Genomic DNA, 20,954 nt, shown 5'->3' with positions numbered 1-20,954 from the left:
GTTATATTCTTAGATTTTTCCCTATCTTAGAAGAATAATGAATGTTCTTCCTATCTACTAGCCTATTCCTCATATCAATAGTACCTGTCATGTATCTGCAACTATTCAGCTACAGGAAATACAGAAGCTGATTCCCACTTCTTTATTCTCTGACCCAAGATTAACATTTATTCCCTTGTTGTTCTGTTTTTTGTTTGTTTGTTTGTTTTTGGTTTTTTCTTGTTTTTATTTGAAGATAATCTAATCCTTTGCTATTTTCTGTGACTTTCAAATTTGAGTTTTACCTGTATTTTCTAAAAAATATATATAATACAATTCTTACATAAATCTAGTCTTGCTGGATTCTCACTAAACAATATATTCTTTATGAAAGTGTTATGGAGAACACAATTGTTTGTCCAATGCCAGGAAAGCATGCATCCAAGCAACATTATATAGACTTAAAAGCTTATGTGTAGAAAATATACATGTATTCAGATACATATATGGATGCAATACAATTAATATAAAGGGAAGAAGAGATGAGGTTGAAGGAAAATGGGAGATTTGGGAAAGCTGAAATAGAAGAGAGAAAATTGTAGTTTAATTACAATATGGAAAATATGGGACATCTACCAATTATAAGGGCTGGGGCAATCGACTGTATAACATAAGACATGGGGAGAACTAGCATCCATTGCTCTTTTTCTGTATCTTGTCATGTTTTTATCGCTATGATGAACTATTGGAGCTTTCCCCTTTATTTATTTTTTTCTAGACATTTGAACACAGCAGGTAAACGATTAACTAATACAGAAAAAGTAATAGAAAAATAATCACTAATCCTGAACACAGCAGATTTAAGCTCATCTGTTACATTATATAGAACATGAGATCATTGTAGGAACATGCAGAATTCTATTAGTGTCTTGATTATTTGAGGTCTTTGCCTGCTCACATTATTATTCTACCTACAACTAACAACACTCCAATTTTCTTCTGATGGCATTACTTATAACTCTTTACCATACCTTGCAGTATTTTGAGATTTTCTTCTTTTTTTTTTCCCTGCCAATGTGTAAAGATGTTGCATATTCCTAATTGATAATTTTAGTATCAAACACAGGTTCACCAAAACCATATTCTATTCCAATCACCTTTTCATTAGTTTCCACCAGGTCTATCAGGACTAATATTGTGAGTTTTTCTTTTCTTGCTATAGCTTTCTGAAGTCTGTGCTGGTCTAATGACTGGCTCCTACAGTGGGTATAAAATAGTACCCGCTTTTAGTCACGACGATGCTGAGATGCATAATTACAGCAGTAAGTATCTGCAGACAACAGTATGATTGAGCTCAGCATGCAGCTGACTAACAAATGGTTGTGTAATCAGCACTGACAATAATCTCAATGAAAATCTTCAGGTAAATAAATACAAGGGCTTAAAATCAACATCACGGATAGGGTCCCAGAAAATATATCTATCTTAAAATGTAGACATTGTAAATATTGAAAATAAACGTATATCTAAGACCTGTTTATTCTCTGTCCCAATATATCCAGATTATTTTCTGTGAATATTTCTAGTCATTTTTGAAAACGCCACAAGTATTAATTCCAGAGGTGTAGATTTGTTATAATTCAAATTCTTAATGATCACATATCTCAACGACCAAGTCCAGGAGGCACTATCTGGAAATCCTGCTGAGAGGCCAGGAAAATAGGTAGTTTGCCTTCATTCTACTCCTTACCTCCCTCCCATTCTAATTTTCTAATCTTACTCCCTAGAAACACAGCTAACTCTGCTGGCTAGTGAGGTCAGTTATTCAGGTAGACTGTCTTCAATCTACCTCCTGACCCCCAACCTACCCCCATCCTCTATTCCCAATTACTGAGTCTTATCCCTAGCTTTGTAACAGACCACTTTCTGTGGCCTCTCCTTCCTCATGTCCCCTTCCCAGGTTTCTCTATATAGATCCTGTTAGCAATGTCCAGCTTTCCTTCGTTTGTGGACTCTCCCAGCCACCTCAAATATCACACACACTCACACACACACACACACACACACACACACACACATACCTCTTGCCCTTTACACCATCTACAATCCTTAGTGTCCCAATACCTTGAAACACTTTCTATCAAGATCCTGTAGTAGCCTCAAATGACAGGAACTCAGAAGAATTACCTTCCAGTATCATAATAATATTTTGGATTGCCATATAAATCAATTGATTTGGTTTTGATGATTAAAAAAGGGAAAAAGGGAAACGTGATAATTATTTCTATATCATTTTGAAGATAATCAAATCAGATGGACTTGAAATAACAACTTTGAAAGTTGGACTTGGGAATTATTAGCAAAGGGATGAAAAATCTGACAAATTAACTAAAAATGGTATCTCAAAAATATACCTATAAAATACATGAAGAAAATAATAATTGTAGCAAAAATACATGCAACAGATGGATCTTTCAGTATATGGTATACAGAGGCCACTACTTATTCTTACTTAAAACAAGAAAAAAAAACTTTTATTTCATAACAAAGACACAATTCCATCTCATATTTACAACGAGAAAGCAAACTTAAGTGTGAAATTGAGTTTTCTGTTCTGGCTGTCAAGAACTCCACAAAGAGAGAACATTTTCTGGGAAAAATAAATCTTGAGAGTCTCCTCCCTAGTAAAAGAATGTCACTTGCTTTGGGTTTTCTGAATTGTTTTCTGAATTCCCTTCCTCCACCTGAGCTTGATTATCAAATTAGTAGTTCCTCAGATAGATCCCTCTGCGTTAAGTGTTGCCTCCTTCTTTTGTAAATTAAAATTGCACTTAACAACTGTAGCAACATCTACAAATATAAGCCTCATATTAATGATCCAGAGAGAGAAATGTTCTGTACACAAAAACCGTTGGATCTGCTTAAATTAATGCTTCCTATTGAAGATTCTCTTATCAAAACTGTGTAAGATGCTAGGTAACAATAACATTCTTTTACAATGATTTAAACTTGCTCATCAGCACATGACTAAGTCTGGGTCACAGAACTGTATTTGAAAAGAAACTCTTACAGAACGTAATAGCCCATATTTGTATCTGGAGCCTCACTCTCAGGACAGTATCAGGAAATTTTAATTTTATACTTAAAATGATTAGTGTATATTTTGAAATTAGATATATATCATTTATAATTTTTCATCTTTCTTAACATCTTCCTATTACTGCAACTATCTCATGAATATAAAATCTGAGAAAATTATACTACATTTTCTTATATTTTTGGTTGTGAGCCTAGCCTTTAACGGCTGAGCCATCTCTCCAGCCCTACATTTTCTAATTAAAATATTTTATAATGATACTATTTTAAAAATCCATTTGGCTGAAGAGTAGGTAATGATTGAAGTTTATAAAATTATTTCAATCAGAACAATTTACAGGTCTTTACCCTTTTATGTAATTGAATGGCATTTCTGGTACTAAACTCATAATACCCATAAATATCCATATATGTAAAACCCATACAACTAATACTGATGTATGAATATATGATCATGAATTCATAGAATTCAATTGCTGTAATCATTGAAGTGCTTATTAGATTATATATGACACTGTAATATTATGTCAAAAAGTTCCTAAAATATTCACTTGGTGCCCAGAATATATTTGAAATATACATTCAAAATCTAAAGAACTAATGAGATATATTATTTCCAGAAATATCAAAGATAAACATAATAATAAATACAATAGAGAAATTAAAATTAAATCATAAGTTCAGAAATACATCTATGAAGGTTAAGGTAATATCTATAATTTCTAGAAAACAAAGTTCAATTCTAAAATATTTATTTGTGTTCTAAGTAATGTCTAAATATTGAAAATTTAGTTATGTTCATAATGAATATCCAGTGTCATTTTTCAAAGGTTTGAAGCTAACTCAATTACATGGTGTACTGTCAAAACAAAATACAGTCTGAAGAAAAATCAAGATAGATAATACTCTTTATATTTGTTCTTTATAGTGATCACTATATAGTAATAGCTAAAGTAAGATTTCAAATTCAGTGGCCCAATACCCACCAAAACACTACAGATTGCTTGTCTTCCAGTAGATCTGCAGAAACTAAAGACACATTGAGACTCTCCCACAAATATCCATGCTAGCTGGAACAACTATTCAGCACAACTGACATGAGACTGACTGCCCCAGCCCTACCCCCAAACAGATAGAAGATCTTAAAGAAGAAGCAAATAAATCACTTAAAGACATATAGGAAAATATAATCAAGCAGATAAAGGAATTGAATCAAACCGTTCAAAAAAACTAGAAACAGAACCAATAAAGGAAACACAAAGAGAGGTAACCCCTGAGATGGACAACTTAGGAAAGAGACCAGGAGCTACAGATGCAACCTTCACCAATAGAAAAAAAGAGATAGAAGAAAGAATCTCAGACCAAGAAGATATCATAGAAGATATTAACACATCAGTCAAAGAAAATACAAAGTAGAAAAAGCTCCGAACTCAAAATATCCAGGAAATTCAGGACACAGTGAAAATATTAAACCTTTAGGAATAGAAGAGGATGAAGAATCCCAGCTAAAAGGGCCAGAAAACATCATCAGCAAAATCACAGAAGAAAACTCTCCCTAACCTAAAGAAAGAGATGGCCATAAACATATAAGAAGCCTACAGAACACCTATAGATTGGACCAGAGAAGAAAATGCTCTTGTTACATAATAATCAAAACACTAAATGCACAGAACAAAGAATATTAAAAGCTGTAAGGGGAAAAGACCATATAACATGCCAAGGCAGACCTATCAGAATTACACCAGTCTTCTCTATAGAGATTCTAAAAGAAAGAAGATCCTGGACAGATGTCATGGAGACCCTAAGAGAACACAAATGCCAGCCCAGGATACTATATTCAGGAAAACTCTCAGTCATCATAGATGGAGAAACCAAGATTTTCCAGGGCAAAACCAAATGTAAACAATATCTTTCTACTAATACAGCATTACAGGATATTGGAATGAAATCTCCAACACAACTTGCGTAACTACACCCAAGAAAACATAAGAAACTAATTATGTCATTTTGTGAGACTCAGGTATACATAATACCTCCTTCAGGACTAAAAATAACAGGAACTAACAGTCATCTGGCTTTAATATCTCTCAACATCAAGGGACTCAATTCCCCAATAAAACAACACAGATTAACAGACTGTATACAAAAATAGGATCCTGGGGACTCAATTCCCCAATAAAACAACACAGATTAACAGACTGTATACAAAAATAGGATCCTGTATTTTGCTACATTTTGCTGCATTTTGAAACACATATCAGTGACAAAGACATACACTACCCCAGAGGAAAAGGCTGGAAAAACATTTTCTAAGCAAATGAGCCCCAAGAAACAAGCTGGAGGAAGCATTCTAATAGCCAATGGAATAGACTTTCAACAAGGAGTTATATAATGAGATGGGGAGGGGCACTTCATATTCATCAAAGGAAATACTCACCAAGAGTACTTCACAATTCTGAACATCTGTACCCCAGATGCAAGGGTACCCACATTCCTAAAAAAAGCTCAAAACACATACTGAACCTTACACAAAAATAGAGGGAGACTTTAACATACCTCTCTCACCAATGGACAGGTCATTGAAATAAAATAAACAGAGACACAGTGAAACTAACAGAAGTAAAGAACCAAATGGATTTAACAGATATCTACAGAAAATATCACCCTAAAACAAGAGAATAGACCTTCTTCTTAGCGCTTCATGGAATTTTCTCCAAAACTGACCATATAATCAGATATAAAACAAGCTTCAACGGGTACATGAATATTATAATAATACCATGCATTATATTCTATCAGATCACTATGGACTAAGGCTGGACTTCATCTATAACAATAAAAACAACAGGAAGTCAATTTACTCATGGAAACTGGACAAATCTCTGCTCAATGATGAATTGGTCAGGGAAGAAATAAAGAAAGAAATTAAAGACTTTATAGAATTCAATAAAAATGAAAAAACATCATACCCTAGCTGATAGGAAAGCACAGTAAAGAGAAAAATTCATAGCAATAAGTACACTCATAAATAAATTAGAGAGATATAAGCAACATAACAGCACACCTGATATCTCTAGAACAGAAAGAATCAAATACACCAAAGAGGAGCAGACAACAAGAAACAGTCAAACTCAGGGCTGAAATCAACCAGTTAGAAACAAAGACAAATATAAAAGGAATAAACAAAACCAAGAGCTAGTTCTTTGAGAAAAATCAACAAGCTAGATAAACCCTTAGAAAAACTAATTACAGAGTACACAGACAGTATCCAAATGAACAAAATCAGAAATGAAAATGGAGACAACAAAGAATATGGAAATTCAAGAAAAATCATCAGAAGTTACCACAAAAAAGATATTCTACAAAACTGGATAATCTAGACATAATGGAAAAGTTTCTAGACAAATTCCATGGTAAATCAATGTTAAATCAAAATCAGGTAAACTATCTAAACAGTCCCATAACCCCTAAAAAAAATAGAAATAATCATCAAAAACCTCCCAACCAAGACAATCCCAAGATCAGATGGTTTTAGTGCAGAATTCTACCAGAACTTCAAAGAAGAGCTAATACTGTACTCCTCAAATCATTCCACAAACTACAGACAGAAGGAACACTACCTAATTCTGTCTACAAACCCACAATTACTCTGATACCTAAACCTCACAAAGATGCAACAAAAAAGAGAACTTCAGACCAATCTTGCTTATGAATATTGATGCAAAAATACTCAATAAAATTCTCACAAACCAAATCCAAGAACACATCAAAAGGATCATTCACCACAATCAAGTAGGTTTCATACCAGCGATGCAGGGATGGTTCAATATAGGAAAACCCATCAACAAAATATATTGTATAAACAAGCTCAAGCAAAAGCAAACAAACAAACAAACAAACAAACAAAAAGTGTGATCATCTCATAAGATACTGAATATCTCTTCAAGAAAATACAACCATATTAAAAGACCTGGAGCAATCAGGAATTCATGGCACATATGTAAACATAACTAAAAGCAATATATAGCAAACTAACAGCCAACATCAATTTAAATGGAGAGAAACTTGACGTAATCCTACTAAAATCCAGGGCAAGACAAGTTTGCCCACTGTCTACCTAGTCAATATAGTACATGAAGTTCTAGCTAGAGCAAGGAGATCAAGGGGACACAAACTGGGAAGGAAGTCAAAATCACTATTTGCAGATGATATAACAGTATATGTAAGCCACCTCCAAAATCCCACCAGAGAACTACCACAGCTGATAAACAACTTAAACAGACTGGCAGGATACAAAATTAACTCAGACAAATCAATATTCTTCCTTTATACAAATGATAAACAGGTTGAGGAAGAAATCATGGAAACAATACCCTTCACAATAGCCACCAATAGTATAAAATAGCTATAAAATGGTATAAATATAAAATACAAATAGAAAAATAGAAAAACTAATATAAAATATAGAAATAGCTCTTACCTAACAAGTAAAAGATCTGTAAGACACAAACTTCAACTCCTTGAAAAAAGAAGTAAAAGAAGACCTCAGAAGTTGGAAAGATCTTCCATGCTCATGGTCTGGTAGGATTAACATAGTGAAAATGGCCATCTTACCAAAAGAAATCTCCAGATTCAATGCAATCCCCATTAAAATTCCAGAACAATTCTTCACAAATATGGAAGAAGCAATTCTCAATTTCATATGGAAAAACAAAAAACTCAAAACAACCAAAACAATTCTCATAAATAAAAGAACTTCCAGGGAAATCACTAAACCTGACCTCAAGCTGTACTACAAAGCAATAGTGATGAGAGGAACTACTTTGCTGAAGTTGTTTATCACCTGTAATAGTTCTCTGGTGGAATTTTGGAGGTAGTTTACATGTACTATTATATCATCTGCAAATATTGATTCTTTTACTTCCTTCCAAATTTATGTTCCCCTTGATCTCCTTGCATAGTATTGATACAGTGACAAGCAGGTTGATCCATGGAATAATTTGAAGACCCAGAAATAAACCCATATACATATGGACACTTGATCTTTGACAAAGAAGCCAAAAACATGCAGTAGAAAAAAGAAAGCATCTTCAATAAATGGTAGTTGTCTAACTGCTGGTCTGCATGTAGAAGAATGCAAATTGACCCATATTTATCAATTTGCACAAAGCTCAAGTCCAAGTAAATCAAGAAACTCTGCATAAAACAGGATATACTGAATCTAAGAGAAGAAAAAGTGAGAAAGAGCCTCAAACTCACTGGCACAGGAAGAATTCCTGAACAAAATACCAGTGCCTTAGCCTCTAAGATCAACAACTGTTAAAATGGGATCTCATAAAACTGAAAAGCTTCTGTAAGACAAAAGACACAGTCAAAAGGACAAATCAGGACCCTAAAGAGTATAGAGCTAAACAGGGAATTCACAACTTCTGGAAATTGCAGGTATGGGTACCCTCTGGAGTGTTCCAGAGACCGAGGAGGTGACAGATTCTCAGGACTCAAAGTGGGGGACTTTAGATAAAATACCCAACAGTGAGGAAAGGAAACTTGTAGAGTCCACCTCCAGTAGAAAGACAGGGAATCAAGTGGAGGGGATAGGGTTGCCATACCAATGTGAAAAAGTCTGACCCAGAATTGTACCTGTTGAAAAGGACTGCAGAGGCAAAAATGGTGAAGAGACTGAAAGAAAGACGGTTCAATGACAGGCTCAACTTGAACTCCATCTCACTGGAGATCACCAAGGCCTGATATTATTACTGATGCTATGACGTCATTATAAAGAGGCCCTACCAGAAGCTGACTGAGACAGTTAGATATTTTCATCCAACCACTTGTACTGAAGTAGGGGACCCCTAAGATTGAATTAGGATGGATGATTGAAGGACCTGAAAGAGAGAGCAACCCCATAGGAAAAAGAGCAGACTCAACTAGCCCAGGTGCCAGGGAGTTCCCAGAGACTGAGCCACCAACCAGGAGCATACATGTACCAATGGAGGCCCCTGGTGTATATACCACAAAGGTCTGACTGGTTTGGCCACAGAGGGAGATGTGCTTAATCCTGGAGAAACTTGATGCCCCAGGGAAGAGGGAGGCCTTGTGAAGAGGGAACACCCTACCCTCTAGGAGGCTAGAGGGAGGAGGAATGTGATATGGAACTGTAGGTGGAATGAGGTGGGGCAATGACTGGAATGTAAATAAATAAGATGACTTAAAAACAACTTTCACTCTGAAGTTAAAAAGTATTTATTAAATTAATTCTGTCATTTTCTGTGACATTCTATCTCTGGTGTGTGTGTGTGTGTGTGTGTGTCTTCCTCTATTTTTTGTTCCTTCCTTCTTTTCATCTCTACCTCCCTCTTGGTCTCTCAACCTCTCTATGTCTTCCTCTCTGAATGTATGACAGCACCTAGTATGATAAACTATTCACTTATAATGCTTTCAGTGTGAAATATTCAAACCATCCTATTCTGCCACCTGGACACCAGCTTTTGGTACTACCTTGATGACTTTGAAGCATTTAGCACATAGCGTCTGGTTGCTAACAGTCGGGTCATTAGGAGTGAGCCTTTGAGATTTTACCAAATTTTGACTTTGATCTACATTTTTGACCTTATTATATGATTATTTTAAAAATGTTTTCCTTGTTTGAGATTATAATATAATTATATACTTTCCCCTTTCCATTTCTCTCTCTAAACCTACCCATAAGCCTCTACTTTCTTTTTTCATATTCATAGTGTGTGTGTGTGTGTGTGTGTGTGTGTGTGTGTGTATAAAACATGCTCTGTCTGTATGGTATTACTGGTGTGTATGGTTTCATGACTGATTATCTTTTATTAGATAATTTTTAATGTAATAATAAATTGCTATACTGTTCTTGTGGAAGATCTCACCTCTTTCACTATCATCCTTCCTTAGTTGCCTGTAGTTCTTTGTGTAAAGTGCAGGCCTTGTTCTCTTTCTGCTGTCCACCTTGGCATACCTATTGGTATTGTCCTTGCTCAGCTTAAGTATTAGGCAGTTTTGTTTGTGTGCCATTTAAATATTCTGCTCTGTTGTCTTCCAGCTCTTCAGTTTTCCCTTGTATACTTAGGTATTCAAAGGTAAACTTGAGTCCATTTTTGTGTAGGTGTGTATTCTGTGTGCAAATGAAATTTATTTATTTATTACATGTTAATGCCCCGGTAAGTCAGACCAGTTTTGAGAAGATGGTCTTTTTTTAGTTGTTCTTTTCTTGTTCTTTTGTCAAAGATCAGTTAGCTATGGGCCTTTGGCTATTTCTAAGCATTCTATTATGTCCCATTGATATATTGTCCATTCTTTCACCACCATCGCAGTCATTAAATCCTCTGACTTCATTATCCTTAATTAGTGTATTGAAGCTTATATGATATATGTAATAAACAATTCATTAAGAGTCACTCAATTTTAAGTAGTTATAGGTGTTAACTATATTAAACATGTTAAATATTGAAGCAATTTGATGAGGTTATACATAAAAACTTATTAAAACAAAGGTTATGGAATTGATGCTCATATTATATATAGCTTAAGAAAACTTACAGTAAGCAGAGACCTAAAATTTTCAGTCTACTTTAATATAACTGCCGAACCTCTGCTCATAGAATTCTTTTCCCCTACCCTACTTCTCTTTCCATTCTTTTGCCTTCTGTTCCTTTCTCATCCTGCTGCCTTACTTTTTATTACCTCTTACTTATCTTTATTTGTTCTGTTATTAAATATTCTGCTTTTTCTCTCCTTTGTTTTCATTTTTACCCAATTCTCATATTCTTACCTATCTACTTATGTGGCAAACATAGATTTTGTCCTGAGACATCAGTAGTGAATAAAACAAAGACCCCAGTTGACTTCTGTTGGTTTTGGTCAAGATTGAAAGCAGAATTAAAAAGAATGAAGGTAGGGGGTGCAGTAGGAAGACAAATAAATAGAGTACAAATCTAACTAGTATGAAACAATAGATAGTACAAAGTTCTGTAGAGAGACAAAGCAAAGAAAGAAACAATGAAAAGCAATAGGGTCATCATAACATAACTCCACTAGATAGTTGCACTTTCATAATGACTTGATGGGGTGAGTTGTAATATAGTCATAACTATACTTTAGACAAAGCAAAGAACCAAAGAAAATAGGCTAGAATTCCAGGGTCACTGTAAAGTCAGGTTTTTTGAGATATAGAGGGAAATGCTGTTACAGCAGGAAGAGAATAGACTGACAGTATAGAAACAAAACAACTTGGACATCTGGTGAATTGCATACAACAAAAAGCCTATTTCTTGGATTTCAATGGTTCTAATATTCTAAACTTTCATAAAAGTTAAATAGTCTTTCCTGGAGTTAAACATTTACCACAGTCTCTGTGGTACTATTGTGTGTTAACTGTTGTGTATGTAGTATTATGTGCCAACCCTTTGGAAGTGTAAGTTTTGGAAGTGGTGACCTATATGTTGAGATGTTGTTAGAATGAAGTAGAAGTCTCTGGATATGTCATATGATGAAGAATCTCGTGATGTATTCCTGAGGCAAAACCTGTGGGATTACACATGATGTTTGTCAAGAATATAAATGGGACTCCACAGACAGTGACAGGGCACTTGCACTGTTAGCTGTGCAACTCCTTGTTGGTTTCCTGATCTTCACTTTATTGAGAGAGACACTATAGAGAACTCCTCCTGGCATCCCCACTGGTTCTGGTCACTCCCTCTGACTGGAGCCATTTGGGGAGAGGGCTGGCTGTTTCTGCTGGATCATGCAGCCACTGATGATTTATGTTTGCTATCCGGACACTGCTAAACTAGACTGCTGGTACCCTGACAACAGAAATTGGAACTGCGCCAAAGAATTGCATCCTAACAGATCATCCCCTTCTCCTATTTGCCATCTTTTCTCAGCTACCTTTGGATTGTGGGCTAAAAATGGGAATTGAAGCATTTGAAAACCTTTTTAAGAGTAGGTTTTGAAAAATCTAAGCAAACAGTAGAGTAAACATATCAGTTTATGATACTGTACATTATAGTATTACTCAGTTGATCATATGTAGGAGAGAAAAGAAAAGATAGAATCATAAAAGAATAGCATTGTACAGTGTAAAAGATAGTATGTATTTGGTTATATTGTGATTGGCATCTACTATAAATTATTACATTAAAGCAATCATATATATGTATATATATGATACTTGTAATGATAAACATTTTATATTAATTTATTTCTTGTATTCCTGCTGTGAAACCTATGCAGTCTGGGTGAGATGTGATCTACTAATTTGTCTCATTAAGAAAGGCTACAAATCACCCAGAAATTCATGAATCTGCTTCTAGGTAGTACAGCAAAGATAACAGTGAATTTAAAAATGACTACCATTAGATACAACATACACATTCAATTCAGAATAGATGTGTGATGTAAAACAGGCCTCAGAAGATTGTCGCTTTAATTTTACTATGAGTGTGACTGCTGAGAGAGAGGATGTGTAACCTTCCTAATCTTTTGAAGCAAATACCTTATATTAAAAGGGCTAGTGATAAATAAAAATAAAGTATCCTCTCTGTTTTCATTTTTCAGCATTCTAACAAGCTTGGGCTTAGATAGATGAGGACTGCCCACTGCTAAGGTCAGTGTGGCCTAATTAGATTTGCTACATCGCCACTGTAATTTTGCTTGACATGACATTGAGGGGAGGCTTGCAAGGTAATCAGTATCTAAAAGCATGATAAGCATTAGTTATACATAGACAGAGAATTAGCAACCAGAGGGAACACATTAACTGAAAGAAAAGAAAATCTCTCATGGCAGTTCCCTTACAAAAATGCCAATGACTACTCCAACCCTAGTCTCTGTTTTAAAAAAAAAATAATAATAACCTTAAAACTCAAAGTGCCTTACACACAGCACATACTCTGAGCTGATTATCATTCTGGCTATTTTATGATCTGGTAATTTATCATATTCCATGCTGTTGTAATTTATCTTCCTTGGTAGAATTAGAAGTATATTGGGACCCTGAGATTTTTTTGAACATGTACTGAAGGATTTTAGCAAGATGTACTCTCTAAGTTGAAATGAAGCCTTAAATTGTCCTAGTGTCTTAAGAAACTATTTTCTTTTGAACACAGAAGAACTAACTCACCCACACTAAAAATCCACCCTCATCTTCTAAACCTGTATATTTATGCTTTATTTTTCCTAGGTTGATCATTTATGGTCTACAATATTTTGATTTCTTGAAGATTTCCTTATTGAGGATATAAAATGAATATCTATTCAAGTTATGAAATATTTTCAGTAAATATGCTATTAAAAATATTGAGTAATTCTTTTTGTGAAGTTAAAGTAGTTTGTCTTGATTCTCTGCTCAAAATATCAATAATATTTCATAATTTTTATAACAGTCCTTTGTAAACCTGATGATAGTTTATTGTCTGAGGTATTTTGGAGAGACAGTATCAACAACAATCCCCAGTCACAGATTTTCCTAAAGGCTTCCCTAATTTTCCTTGGGCTAATATATTCTTAAAATTGCTAGTGGCCATTTTCCTGTGAAGACATGAAATGCTTGACAATTTATAACAAGAGAAAATAAAATAATGATTAGCAAATAATCATTTTCAGGCTTCATTAAATTTGGTCACTTTGTGATACATTGCAACCAAAGGAGAAAAACTTTATTCTCACACTGAGAAAACAACCACAGTTGGAGACATTGATCCATTATTATTCTCTGAAAATTTCAACTGTGACCAGCCACCAGACAAACCTCTCTAAAATATTGTTGCATAATCCTGTATTAGTTTTTAATCCCAGTTAGGAAAATTTTAAGCATCACCTCCTAGGCAGTTGTGTGTGTGCCTGTTCCATTACTTTTTCTTCTCTCATTCTACAGAGACAAAACAGTCTCCAAGCAAGCAAGCCAAGTATACATTAGCCAGGATGACACATTTTCAAAATATAGTTTATGGATTTTTTATTAACAAATATATAAATTTAATGTATACATTATTAAATATACCAAATATTTGCAGTATGAATCACTCCCAAAGCCTCACCATGAATGCTGTCATCCTGATCATAGTCCAAATAAGAGCAAACTGCCTTTCTGACTTGCTAAATTGTGCTATTGCTCTTAAGTCTCATGTACTAGAGTCTTCTATAGCTAATTGCTATCATATCCATCATGTTGTATGGCTCCAGGGTTGATTTACAGTGTGTGTTATCCTTTGCCAGGCATCACTCCTTTATTCCAAGCTGCTAAGTAGATGTAGATTATTTCCCAGTTTAAAAGCATTACCTGTTGGAGGTGGTACTAGGTGTAAAAAAACCAATATTTTTTTGGACTTATATTTTTAAATCACTTCTGTAAATTAACAAAAGAAAATTTGGCTGATTGTATAGTAAGTACATATTTAACTTTGAAACAATCAGCTGGTATATTTTTGAAGTTGTTAGACTCGGTTTTTATTCCCATCATTAGGGAAGCTCTTCACTGACATACAGTACTGACATTAGTCACAACTTTAACAATTCTAATGGATATTTAATGCTGTGCCACTTTGATTTAAAATCATAATTTTGTGTAAATAATGATGACACATCTTAAGTAATTCTCACTCATAATTTCATCTATGAATTTTGAATTGCTTAAATAATTTATTTTACAGTGCCTTTATTTTAACGTTTCAGATTTTTTTATGTTGTATTTCTCATGTATGAGATTATACATTTAATATTCATGTACTCTGTGCTTACCATTCATTTCTTCATAAAATCTATTGCAAACAGAAAGTCTTTATTCATTAATGAGTCTGCCTTTCTATTTCGGTTTTAATATGTTGAGCTGTTCACTCTCTGTTTGGCCTTGTCTAAGAAAGAAAACTTTTCCTTTTTGTGATTAATAAAGATATTTTCCATGTTATAATTTTATGGGTTTTTTTCCAGGCACATTTATAGGCTTCAGTTGTTGTTTTCTATCCAATGGGTTACATATCTCTCCTTGAAATATTTCCACAGCCTTTAATAGTATAATTCTTTATGTATATGAAAAGTGTTAATCAAGTTTGTTGAATCCTGTTTTACCTTTTCTCAGCATTACACTGATTTTCTAAGTCCTTTATATTTAGTATGTATTTCAGAATGAATTTACTAAAACGTATGGATTGGATTTGTGAAGATGATTCATATGTCCTCTACTATTCCACAAATGTTATTGAGGTTTTGATTTTTTTTTTTTATGTCATATACATGGCACATCTTTTCAGTTACTAGGTTATCTTATAGTTTTCATTGTGTGTTTGAATTAACTTGTTCAATGTATCTGTAAGGGTTGCATATAGTTATGTGGGTTTGTATAATACTTTTTATATGTGAATTTAATTCTAAATTTTAATGGTAATTTCTGATTAATAAGGAAAATTCAGTCTTCCTTACACGTTTCTTAAAGTTTTTACATTTTTTAATAATTTTAGATGATTATCTTGATTTTTAATAACACCTTTTCTGGAGCTTTTCATGAGATATCAGAAGTGTTGATTTTTAATATTTATCTTACTGTAAATGTCTATTTATTTGCTCAGATGAAGTGATAAGATGAGAGCTGTGTCCTGGCCATGCAAATACAAAGTTTGGGTTGAACCTAAAGCCTTCCTTTTTCTGTTCTAACTGTTCCTATGCCAAGGCATGGAAGCTTCTACCTCCCATAAAATATAGCCTTCCAAGCTGACTGAATCAATCTGGGTTTTCGTAGCTTCCAACTAAATTGCTCTGCCTGGACTCATAGTAAGGTTGACAATATATTCTTTTTTTTCTAGATATTTTCTTTATTTACATGTCATATGATAATCTCCTTTCCCAATTTCCCGTCTGAAAAAAAGAAATAAAATAAAATAAAATAACAAATAAACAAACAAACAAAAAAACCCTGTTCCCTCCCCTGTCCCCATGCTCACCAACCCACCCTCTCCTGCTTCCTGGTCCTGGCATTCCCTACACTCTGGCTCCTTCTCATTCTCTGGCTACCCCTGTCTGTCTTTGCCTGTGTCTAGCTTGCTTTCTCTTTAAAACTGCACTGTCAAAACTCCATACATCACCACCACACATTCACCACCATACTGTCTTCCTTTTTTTCTCTCCCCACTGCCTGCTCATATGTAGCCTGTACTCCTCTGCTGTTCCTATGTGAATTGGGCATATTCTATCTGTCAAATCTCTGTTTCTCACTTTGTTTAACCCTCAGTTAGACATAACTTTGAAACATGACTGCTTCCTCCTACAAACTAACCACACCTTCATTGTTGGGGACTGATGGTATATATTAAAGATATATCTGTATTACAGCCAAATCATACTGTAAACCAACCAGGGCATGTCTGCATTCTAACCAGATCTTGTCTATGGATGTGATCCATTGCCAGAGCAGCCATGTTGCTACTTATAATGACAATGTACTTATTTTTCCATGTATAAACTTTATAAATTTTTTCAATCAAATATGTTTAACAATGTCTTAGAATATAGTTTAACAGTTCTATTAAGCAAAAGATATATACAATCTAATAGGTCAGCAAAAGAAAGACAGTTTGATTGTGTAAGCTTGCTCATTTATTCATCATTTACTTCAATGATGGTCCCTCTTTTCCATCAAGTGCCGAGTCCTGAATGGCTTGAAAGGGACAGTGTGGCAAGATTCCCCACCCCTGGAACAGAGTTAGCAAGGAGTAGGCCTCCACAGTGTTAATGGTTGCTGGGCATGAGGCCTGTTTATATAACACAAAAACACACACAGATATAGAGAAAGAAAGAGAGACAGAGACAGAGAGAGAGCGTGAGTCAGTTTTACCAACATAGATTTATAAATACAGATTGCAGGTGAAGACAGAATGAGCCACAGAATGTGAACGAGCCAGAAGTATAGAACACACTGCCAAGAGAAAGTTTGAAGCCAAACAAAGCAATTCACTCAAAGCCTAGAAAAGCCAGTTTGAGTCAATTAGTTTGGTGGGGAGTTTGAAAAAGAACGCTGAGTTGAACCAGTCAACCAGAAGTCAGAAAGAACTAAAAAGGAGGATGTTATTCAGCAGTAATACTCTGAAATGTCAATTACATCAGGCAAATAAAAGTTGTTTTTATACAGGAAGTGATCAGTTTTCAGGTTTTGTCTCAACATGTTCCATACAAGATATCCTTCGAGTGAAGAACCCAAACAAATCCTAAAGAGAATCCTCCAAACTATGGGACAAAATACGTTTTGTTTCTATGTAAATTAATTATCACAAGTATTTTATTAAGGTAAAATAAAACTGAGAAATACACATAGTGAACATTAGCTTATTCTGCATAAACCTATGGGTTTTTGAATATCAGCTGTGCCCTGGTATTCTAGCTTTTCAAATTCTAAAATAATAATAAATAAAATAAATAATAATAAAATGAGGAAAGCCTGAATGCACATTTCCACACCTCAATTCCTGGAGTATCCTAATCTTAGGAGAGCCACTCATTTGTATAAAACTAACTTGTTCCCTTTCTTTTCTATGTAGCTGAACCAGTATTCCATCTGCTTTTAATAATGTCACTGCTTCCCTGACACCTCAGATACCAAAACCAAACTATAGAAGAGTCTCCAGTTATCAATTATGACAAAAAATAGGGTTGCTACTCTGTTTTTCCTTTGGGAATAAAGTACCAATGAGTGGTACTCTCCTTGAACATGCCAATTGAATTCCTTTTTTTTTTCAGCTCTTAATAGAGAAGCAATGATTATAATAGAATACCTTACTTAAAGATGATGACTATTATTTTCTCTGAAAGTTTGATATATTAGCTTCCTTATTCTTCCTTAGTGATAATTACTGTATTCCTATTATCTGTATAGTAATTCCAAATTTGGTATATTTCAAATTTTAAATTTGTTTGAAAAAGCTTCCCCTGTACCAGATCTTGGTTCTCTATGCTACAAGAGTTTCTGACATCCGGATGCCCTTCTTTGGTGATTAGTAGCTTAGCTCTTTTACACAATATGAACTATGACAGCTTAGTAATACAAGTTATGTAATATGGCAGACATCACGGTATATTTATTACATTACTGTAATACTCAATATAGATAATGGATTGCCAACTGGATTTGGTTGTTTGTTGCACAGTATCCATTGCCTACTTGCCTTAAGTATGGCTTCTTCATATGCTGCTGTTTGTGGAGTCATCCAAAAATCACACCTCTCATATAGATGTCTCTACTTACCAAAGTATGACTATCTAAAACTGTAATTGTATCTATGAAATGATATGTTCATATCAAAACTATAGAGAAACTTATCCTTGAGTGGATTAAAAATCATCGAATAGCCAGGAATCTAGAATTCGGGAATGGATTAACTGTTCAAGATTTGGTCTAAAACCTAAAGACAGAAACACTAATTATTATTTTAAAGCTAATTTTGAAGTGAAGTCAATAGTTTATGATGTCTGTATTTTGGTTTTAAAGTTTTTAGTTGATTGTATGAGATCTAGTCTCATTATGTATACTAATTGCTTTACTCAATGCCTAATATTTAAATGACATCTGATAATTCCTCTACTCTCAAGATCTACACTGATATTTTGGCCAAATAACTGGACTCTATAAGCAAACAAATTTATTATATAAAAATTATTACTATAAACTGTTATTTCATGTGTTGTTTTGCACATTATTACTGCATATGGAATATTAGTATTTAATAGATAGTGTTAAACGCAGGACATGCCTTCATGGTATTTATAAAACCGAAGTAACTCTCTAACACAGAGATCTCTGATTAAGAGTTACTTGCTATGCTTTTCTTTTAATCATCATTAGTGGCAGGGGTCACATACTTGTAAAGCATTCTGATTAAGTATACATATGCAATGAAGGGAAAAAGGGAAAATAATGGTGGCAGGGAACATAATGAAGAAGGAAAAGGTAGGGTAACACAGGGAAACAGAAAGGGAGATAAATAAATATCACCAAGGATGCCTTAAAAAGCCATATTAGTTTGTAAGTCTAATTTCCATAAGCATGAATGACATAAACTTACTTGAAATACATATTAATCCATTATATGAGTGTATGAATATATATAATTTAAACATAGTTGGCCCAATAGAATAATGACAATCCTGGTATCTATAGACTACCTTTTTAAAAAAAAAAACCAATAAAGACAACAACTATGCTAGGCAGAGGGCACCTCCTTTCAAGATTTGATTAGGAAGCTTAAAAAGAGAACATTAACCCTAGCTTTATTCCTTGTTCCTGAGCTATATTATTCTGTGTATTTTCTAGTTTTCTTATATATCTCTATTATTATTTCATTTTGTGAAAGATGCATAATGGTTTATTGTACACCTATATCATATTTTCAGTATCTTTCAATATCCATATATTAGTTAATGTACATATAAGCTGCTTCTACTTTCTAACTACCTCTTAAGTATTTATACCAACAGAAAATTGTTACTCAGTCAATATAAGAAGAGCTGATTTTTCTGATGAACTGCAACAAATCTAAAGGCTTATGGTTGTGTACAATTTTGAAATTATGTGACTAGTGATTGCTTAACCCTAAATAAGACATAGATATCATCTCTTTAAACATTCAGTCAACGTTGCAGAGGAGGAAGTGGAAGACAGTAAAAGAATAGCCATAGGATAGTGAAAAGGCTATGGAATTTTATATATGTACTTGTATGCTATTTCATCAAATAAATATTTCTGAATAATTATTGGTTTCTTTCTATTATTCTGTTTCTATTATTCTATTCTTTCTAATCATTTTCAAACTATTGTCTTAATGTTAATTCCACCTTTCATGGAGATTTTTATAGTTGTGTGATGATATACCAGAACTTTTTTTTTCATTTTTTATTAGATATTTTCTTTATTTACATGTAAATTTCTCCTTTCCCAGTTTCCCCTCCATTTCATGTTTTGGCATTAGTTTAACATTTATAATATTCAATAGAATAATTTCTAGTTATTGTTCATGTCTCCTTCATGCATGGAGCTCAGGCTTGCAAGAACAAGACACATTAAAATTGAACATTGGTATAATTTAGTGTTATTGTTCAAATGATATATATATAATATAGACCTGACTTATGTCAAATTAAGTGAGGTTTCTAAGACCTGAAGTATAGAGATAGAGAACTCTCAAAGCCAATCTTCAGAAGTTTTGAGATGATTCTTATGATCCTCTTCAGGCAAATGGACCTAACAGTATTGATGATGTGAATATAAGATCTTTACCTAAAGTGTTTGGGAGAGTGGAAGAAGACATATTGTCCATAATCAGATCAAGGAGGTAGGTTGAGTTGTTTTCCTTGTGTTGTATGGATTGGTGGACTTGGTGCCATGAATCTAAGATATGTCTACAGAGGGAAGCTGAGATACATTGCAAATGAGTGTGCATTGCAAATTGCTGCACAGGTCTGGGTTCCTGACTGAAGTTAAGGCAGAAGGGAGAAAACAAGGCAGGGACTAGAAACATGTTCCTCAGGGCAGGCTATGTCGATGGTTTTAGAGCCACAACCTGCAAAGTGAAGTCCTCAGATCGCTGGAATGTATGGAGTTAATTTAGTGTCCCAACAAAAAGATGGTTTTCCAAGGACAATGAAGAATAGAAGCTATGAAGTCCTCAGGGAAGATACATTCAGTTCAAGGCTATGGTACTTTTCTCAAGTGTATGGTGTCTTTAGTGTCAGGGACTTTTCTTCTAACTCTTGATTACAACCAAAGGCAACATAGAAGTAGTCTGTAATGTTTTAAGGAATATCTTAAACAATCTTGTCCAACAATTCCAAAGAGAGTTTCACAAGATTGATGTTGGATATATATATATATATAT

Source organism: Mastomys coucha, unplaced genomic scaffold, assembly GCF_008632895.1.
Source record: "Mastomys coucha isolate ucsf_1 unplaced genomic scaffold, UCSF_Mcou_1 pScaffold18, whole genome shotgun sequence".
In the NCBI taxonomy this organism is placed as follows: Eukaryota; Metazoa; Chordata; class Mammalia; order Rodentia; family Muridae; genus Mastomys; species Mastomys coucha.
This window is presented reverse-complemented; position numbering follows the sequence as displayed.